Source organism: Apium graveolens, chromosome 7 (assembly GCF_009905375.1).
Source record: "Apium graveolens cultivar Ventura chromosome 7, ASM990537v1, whole genome shotgun sequence".
Classification (NCBI taxonomy): domain Eukaryota; kingdom Viridiplantae; phylum Streptophyta; class Magnoliopsida; order Apiales; family Apiaceae; genus Apium; species Apium graveolens.
In genome coordinates, this window is record NC_133653.1 from 153330779 (window position 1) to 153339433 (window position 8655).

General features: G+C 39.0%; 1 non-coding gene across 1 annotated transcript; it reads left to right on the top strand.

Annotated features, from left to right (window-relative positions):
• Positions 1–378: 378 nt before the first annotated feature.
• LOC141676177 (small nucleolar RNA R71) lies at positions 379–485 on the top strand. The gene has a single exon (XR_012556781.1). It is a non-coding gene; the product is annotated as a small nucleolar RNA R71 (small nucleolar RNA).
• Positions 486–8655: the final 8170 nt, after the last annotated feature.

Below are 8655 nucleotides of genomic sequence, written 5' to 3' on the forward strand. Positions count from 1 at the left end.
TCTCTGAAAGTTGCTCACAAATTGAGCAGATTCGCTAGAAATAACACACTGCTCAGTTTCATGTGCCCCGCACAAAGCTCACAAATACTAGCGATTTGATTAACTCCATAATTAGTTAAAGAGACCACTTTCATCGTCAAAGCTTGAAGTTGAGCAGCTATAGTAGTAGCTGTATCTACTTCCATAAATCCAGCTATCTTTCCTTGCAACATTCTTTGCGTAGGATTCTAGTATTCATTAGCTGGCATGAGCTCAATCAACTCATAAGCTTTATTATAGCTTTTGGCCCATAAGGCTCCACCAGACGCTGCATCGAGCATTGGTCTAGACTGTGCGCCTAAACCATTATAGAAACAGTTTATGATCATCCAATCAAGCATGCCATGGTGTGGGCACTTCCTTAGCATCTCCTTATATCGATCCCAAGCCTCACACAGAGATTCTCCAGTTTACTGTGCAAACTGAGTAAGAGCATTCTTGATTGCAACAGTCTTCGCCATAGGAAAAAATTTAGTGAGAAATTTTTAAGCAAGATCCTCCCATGTGGTGATAGACCCTGGTGGTAGAGAGTGTAACCAACACTTTGCTTTATCCCTCAGAGAGAATGGGAAGAGTCGCAGCTTAATAGCATCTTCAGTCACCCCATTGAACTTGAAAGTGTCGCAGATCTCGATGAAATCCCTGATGTGCATGTTGGGGTATTCTGTAGGAGAACCCCCAAACTGAACTGAGTTCTGTATCATCTAAATCGCGCTCGACTTGATCTCAAAAGTGTTAGCTGAGATGACTGGTCTGATGATACTTGACTGAATATCATTGATCTTAGGCTGAGAATAGTCCATCAAAGCCTTCGGAATTTATGCTTGATCTCCCATCACTATTAAAGCTGGTTCCTCAATTTTCTCTTGTTCTTTCACTTTCTCTTCGTCCTAAAAAACTTCCCTTCGAACCACTACAGCTTCCTCCTCGGCTTGATCCAGAGTTCTCGAGCCCGCAAACGCGTATGCTTACACGCTCGCTAAAGTACCTGAAACATGACAAGGAAAATAGTAGGTAAGTAATAATATCCGAGTCAATGAGCTTTCACGATTGTTACGACCGGCATTTTATGTAATATTATTTGTGAATTTGGTATAATATTAAGTCAAATGAAAATATATTCAATGATTGTACGATTGTGTGAGTGAAAATTTCTGCATTATAAATTTGCTTTGGGTAGTATATGATTTTTCAAAGTAAGAGTTTATTTAATTTCTTTATTTTTGATTTATAAGGAATATTCTAAGCTTTGGAAAAATCTTCTTTTAAAAGGCATTTTGTTCACAAATTTTGAAAATTATTTTATAAAGTCTCTAAAAATCCAAGTTATTTTATGGTATAAATTTTATAATTTTTGAACTTGTATTTTATTTTATAAAAATAAATCTTTACAAATTTTATTTGTTATAATTATCAAATTACATAAGAGACCATGCATGCAAATCATCTTTCTATTCTCTCAAAGGGCAAATAAGACTTTTCCAACCCCACTAACTCATTTGATTATTACCAAATTACTACCTTAGCCTTGCATGCAAAATGGCCTAACTTTAGCCAAGGGACATTTTTGTAAGTTCTCACTTCCACTCATTATTTGTCAACCAAATAGCATAAAGCAAACAAATCAAAGTGGAGAGAAGTCATTCATCATTTCACACTCCAACACACCACAAAAATTTCTCTCTTCTTCCCCCCTCCCACATTGCTCTCGGCCGAAGGCCAATTCCCCACCCCCCTTTCATTTTTCAATTCATTCTTCACCTTCCCAAGTGTAAATCTTTTACCAACATTCATATTACATACTTTCCAAGTATTTTGTGACTTGGAAGTTGAAGTTCCATGGATGCATGTGTAGTTCTTATGTGATCTCCAAGGAGAAACTCTTGATTCTTGTGAATTCAAGAGCTCTCTATGAGATATATTATATATATGTGCTAACTAAGTGTTTTATGGAGATATCATGCTTTAAAATCCTTTGCATGCTACTGAAATCTCATTATAAATTTATGTTTAGCCATGCATGCTAGTTTTAAGACATTAAAATGATGATCAACCATGTTTTGCATGCTATTCTTTTCGAAATCATGTTGTTATCTATAAAATTCGAAATAGATGTGCTTAAATAGATTGTTTCCATGATGAATTTCTTATTAATACTTAAAAGGAGTTATATTTCATAATTATTAAGGATAAGTATTAGGTGCAAGTCGATTTTGCAAGCATTTACAACTTTATGCCTAGCCGAAATCTTGTTATGTGCTTTCCATGAGTTGCATGTTATATAATTAGTTGCATATTGTTGTTTTTAGGCATGGATGATCTCACCCAATGTTATTTTGAGAATAAAGGAGTTAGTTCAATAGAATACCATGTATAAGTCTTTGTTTAAGTTTTGAGTTGTTGTTAGATAGGTTTGTCAAGTCAAAGCCTTGGAAAAATGAGAGTTATAGTTTCTGCAGAAAAATCAGTTTAGTACCCTGAGGTTTAGAGTGAGTTTTGACCATGTCATTGATGTGCACTTTGAGGCCCAAGCTACCAGAAGTTAGTATGGGGAGTATATAATAGGTTTTAGGAGTTGGTTGGAGGTTTGCATATCATTTGGTTAGGTGCACAAATAGAATAACAAAATCTGTCCAGCAGGGGACAGTTTTATTGCAACTTAGAAATAGGGAGATTTGGCCATGTCATAGGTAGGCCCTCATTAGGCCCAATTGGGCCTTAGTTAGAGGGTATGTCAGAGAAGTTTTTCCAACCATAGTTCATAGGATATGAGCTAGAACCATGTGTCACAAGTTAATTCAAGTCAGGGCATTTTCTGCCCAGAAAAACAGGGGAACCTTGGACTTTTAGCTTAGGCCCAAGAAGGCCCAAGCCAGGCCTTTGAGCCACATCAAGCTTGTGAGATGCCCTTAGGTCAGGAGAGTCTTGTGTAAAAATTTTGAAGAAAAACTTGTAGTTTAAGAGTGTCTAATGCACTCAAGAAACCTTAGTTACCATTCTGAAATTTGCACCAGTGAGCACTTTCACTTATCACATAGCTTTAGAACACTTAGAAGTGAGTATTAGGTCGACCACCATAGTTGTAAAATAGTATAAGGTCAGTAGAGCAAAAGGCACAAGTGAGGGTCAATAGGTTTTGGATAATTTAGGAAAGGCACATTGAGTTAGGAAGCCCAAATTTGAAGACTTTGTTTAGTTAGTGACCAAGTGACTTAAGTGGTGAGTCGAGATCATCCAAGCCTAGTGTGACATTATGGTGTATATGATGTTATTTGGTATTAATATACGATATGTGATTATGTGGCTACGTGTGTACATTTGAAAATATAATGGTGGATATGAATTAAGTGCGTATAGGCCTAAGTGCCATCCATGTTTAATTTCGGGTTGTAAATAGGTTAAGATGGTAAGAATATATTATAATGAGGATTATTATTATTTATGTAGGATCTCGAGACGAGGGAAAACTTGCCATAAAAGTCGAGTGAAGCTCCGGTTGTTGCTCCTACCAGTCAGACCAGACCAGCCTATCTCAAGGCAAGTGATTCAACTTGACCTTCGTATTTACTGTAAACAGTTCATATATATCGATGCAATTATCCTGAGTCATTTTGATATATTTAAATCAAGCGTATCTTTTGTTTATCTTTGAGTTACATAGAGATGCCATGAACCCTCGAGTATGTATTGCAAGTAGTTCAAAAGTCTTTCATGATAGTTTAATGCCATGATAAAATAGAGATTTGTTATAATACTTTATTGATCCTTTTGATTATCATGCTATTGATCCCTGAGAAATCTTGATATTGCACCCTGATGCTTTGATTCAACTCTTGAAATAACCTCGATAGAAACTTTATCTTGATACCTAAAAGCTAATCATTTCTTAAATTCATTCATGATTGTTTGATAACCCTATCCTTACCCTAAAGCTTGATACCCTGTTATATCTTGAGCTGATGATCGCTTTCTTTATATTTTAACACCTCTATCCTATTGGAACCAGTGATGCTTATCTTCTTGATGTTCTAATACCTATACCTTGTCTACAACCATTGCTTTAAGCCTAGTTTGGCATTACTCTTTCATATTATCCAATAGCCTTGCTCAATTTCCTTGTCAAAGTTCTTGTTTATGGAAACCTCTCAATTACCCTAATATAGTAAAGTCTAGTGGATCATGGCCCTGAGATTTAGTGTCATATTTCCAGTGTTTCAAGTTGATCTATAATCCCTTGATAAAAATGATTACAGTCGAAAGAGATTTTGTCATAAATCGACATCAGTTTTTAAAATGATTAAAATGTGGATTTTTCAGTCCCAAAGGGGGATAAATGTTTTCTTTGAATGGTGGATCTGGACTGAGATGCGAGTCCTTTCCACACTTATATTAGGCTTAAAAGTTGCCTAGGGATTCCCAATAATGTTTTAGAACCCAGCGAGGTTCGGGATTACTTCGCGGCTGATCACCGGCTGTAATCCGTAGCGTCATAAAATGATTTTGATTAAGAATGATTTTAAAATTTGTTTTGATGCAAGCAAAATGATGCCAACTCACATAAGTTTTATCTCTCGTTATCATTGATTATGTCTTTCCATTGTCATTCCTAAAGGTATATCTCGATTTATGTTTTGCGTTGTACTATTAGCACTTGTTGAGCTTTTGGCTCACTTCTTGCTTTACCCTTATATTACAGCTAGCAGCTATGGTTAGATTCAAGCAGACTGCCCGTAAGACCTGTGATGCTGATGCTTATGTTCGAGCTCAGGTAGAATAAGTAATAATAGTTGTGTGAGGACTCGGTATTTGTAATCAGATGTAATAGTTGGTAGTGTTGGGCTGTTCCAAACCCTAAACTGTAAGATCTTGGATTTTGGTTGTGTATTCTTCATTAAAAAGATGTAATAGCTATATTTATTTCGCTATTTAAGTTGGGGGTGTGACAGGTTTTGGTATCAGAGCTACGGTTTAGAGTCCCTGGACAGCCCAAATAGGTTATAGGATTTGTGTGTAGGTTATAGATATTATGCGAGAGAGTAGGTTAAGTAAATTATTATTAATACTCCTCTTATTGGTTGTCAGCAAAGGGCGCATTCCTCGTCATCCTCTGGGTCGGACGACACTATTGCTTTCTCCGTGTATGCTGAGTTGAGGCGCGAGTTCGACATGCTTCAGGGCAAGTACGACCGACTGATAGACCGACTGAAGAACGTGTATCCGGACAGCCGAAACTACGAAGGGAAGCCCAAGGAGCAGATGACTGCGAGACTTGAGACCTTGGTTCAGTACGTCAACACTAAGCTTGAGGAGATGCCAGCGCACCGGGACCGTACCAGCCAGTATGTCATTCAGATGGTGGCGGATGAGCTCCAGAGCATTGTGAAGACGCTTCGAGAGGAAAAGACTACCAAGCCCCGTTCAGATGGAGTGGAGCCTTAGTTCTTTCCATTTACCTTTCATGTTGTTGTACTATCAGACTCTATGGAATCCCCAGTTGTTTCCGTCTTTCCTTTAAATAAGCCTGTTATTCCTAGAATCAGACTATGTCCCAATCCTATGTACTGTGACCTTTAAAATTTCAATAATTATGTGCTATTGTTCCATTTGCTCTCAACTGTTATTTTATGTTTTTATCATCATATCTGCTTAATTTGGAAACTTGACCCCATATGTAAACAAGAATGCCATGCGATACCCTCGAATCATTTTATCGTTCATATCTGTTTTGACACAACTCTTATTTCAGGATCATGCCTCCCAAAAAGAAGAACCCAACAACCACCTTCACCACAGACCCAAATATTCTTCGACTACTGGAAACCTTGCAACAGCAAACCAATGCTATAGCTCAACAACAACTAACTCTTCAACAACGAATTGAAAACCAAGATAACCGTGAGCCACACCAACCACCTGAACCACCAGTACCACCTAGACAAATTGTCACTTTCAAAGCTTTTCAGAATGTGAATCCACCTGTATTCATGATACCACTGATCCAGTGATAGCAAACACATGGATCAAGGAGATGGAAAGGGCTTTTGAGTTGGTACAGTTAGGAGACGATCAGAAGATGCCGTATGCCACTTACTTCTTGAAGGGAGAAGTCATCTATTGGTGGGAATCAGTAAAGGCTATGGAAGTCACTCAGCAGGTTTCTTGGGAGAGATTTAAAAAGTTATTTCTGGACAAGTATTACCCTAAGTACATGCAGAATCAGATGGAGCTAAAATTTCTTGAGTTGAAGCAAGGGAACATGACTGTATTGGAGTATGAGAAGAAATTCACTGAGTTGTCAAGGTTTGTGACAAAGTATACCAGCACTGAGGAGGAAAAAGCAAAGAAATTTCAGCAAGGATTGGAGCCTTGGATCAGAGATAGGGTGGCTATGTTTGAGCTTGAAACTTATGCGGGAGTAGTACAGAAAGCTGCTCTGATTGAGAATAATGGGATGCAGTCAAGGAAAGAGAGGGATAACAAGAAGAGGAAGGTTCCATTTTATGGAGAAAAGTCTGAAGCTGGAAGTTCGCAAGATCGGAATGTAAAGAGGATTGGTTTCCAGAAGGGCGGAAATTTTCAAAGGAAGGGAAATTTGGGCAAAAGGCAAGAATCAAAAGGGAACAATCAGGCAAGCCAAGGGCAAGTTGGAGAAAACAGGTTCCAGAGGCCAGAATGCAAGCACTGTGGAAGAAGGCACCCCGGAGTATGCAATAAGCTGAGTATGACCTGTTATAGGTGCAATCAGAAGGGACATTTGGCAAACGAGTGCAAGATGCCGAAGCCAGGAGTTACGTGTTACAAGTGTGGGAAGACTGGACACATGGCTAGGGAGTGTAAGGCAACAGGACCAGTCAGAGCTCTGATGAACGTGGCAAGTACCAGTGCAAGCGTGCCAGCTGAGGTATTGGCATTACCTCCACCACCCGCACCAACCCCGCAAGCAACAGCAAGGACATTTGATCTAAAGATGAAAGATGCTGTTCAGAATTCTGAGGTGATAGCAGGTACACTTTTACTCAATAATGTCAAAGCTAAAGTATTGATTGATTCGGAAGCAACAAGATCTTTCATATCAGAATCTTTTATTGATAAGCTCCAATGTGATAAAACGGTTATGAGTGAGGTAGTAAATGTGGTAATTGCGAACCAAGAGAAGATTCCTGTGAATCAATTTTGTCCAAAATGTGAGATTGATATTTCGGGATATAAGTTCTCAGCCGACTTGATACTCTTCAAGCTGGGAGAGTTTGATATAATTTTAGGAATGGATTGGTTAGGAGAGAATAGCGCTCAGATAAATTGTAAGACCAAGAGAGTGTATTTAAAGACGAAGAGTGGAGAGAAGGTAGTATTTAAGGGGCAGAGGCAAGAGCAACTATTTCTTATAATTATTCAGGCTAAGAAGTTACTTAGAAAAGGTTGTGAGTCGTTCCTAGCATATGTAGTGGATTCAGAGAGAGGCAGCCCCAGCATGGAAGATATTCCTGTAGTTAATGAGTTCCCCGATGTGTTTCCCGACGAACTACCAGGCTTACCACCAGATCGACAAATTGAGTTCGAGATCAACCTTGCTCCAGGCACGGAACCAGTTTCAAAGGCTCCGTATAGGATGGCACCAGCAGAAATGAAAGAGTTGGCGAGCCAGCTACAAGAATTATTGGATAAGGGAGTGATACGACCAAGTACGTCGCCATGGGGAGCACCTGTTCTCTTTGTGAAGAAGAAAGATGGGAGTATGCGTCTATGCATAGATTACCGGGAGTTGAATAAAGTAACGATCAAGAACCGCTACCCGCTACCAAGGATAGATGACCTTTTTGATCAGTTAAAGGGAGCAAAATGCTTTTCGAAGATTGATTTGAGATCGGGATACCATCAATTAAAGATCAAGGAAGAAGATATTCCCAAGACCGCATTTAGGACCAGATATGGGCATTATGAATTCCTAGTAATGCCGTTTGGATTGACCAACGCTCCGGCCGCATTTATGGATCTGATGAATCGAGTATTTAAGAAGTATTTGGATAAATTTGTCGTGGTATTTATTGATGACATCCTTATTTATTCTAAGTCGGAAGAAGAACATAAGCAGCACCTCTGGATAGCATTGGAGATACTCCGACAAGAGAAGTTGTATGCCAAGTTTACCAAATGTGAGTTTTGGTTGAAGGAAGTTCAATTTTTGGGGCATGTTATTGGAAATGAGGGAGTTAAAGTGGATCCGGCGAAGATTGAGGCAGTTATGAGTTGGGAGAGGCCAAAGACTCCTACGGAAGTGCGAAGTTTTCTAGGATTGGCCGGATACTATAGAAGATTCGTCAAGGATTTCTCGAAGATCGCCACGCCATTGACCAAGTTAACCAGAAAGAATCAAAAGTTTGAATGGAGTGCAGAATGTGAAAATAGCTTTCAAGAGTTAAAACAGAAGTTGGTAACAGCTCCGGTGTTGGTACTTCCAGATGATCAAGGGAATTTTGTAATATTCAGCGACGCTTCACATAAGGGTTTGGGTTGTGTGTTGATGCAACACAGTAAGGTAATAGCATATGCGTCAAGACAGTTGAAGCCGCACGAGTTAAAGTATCCGACGCATGACTTGGAACTAGCCGCCATAGT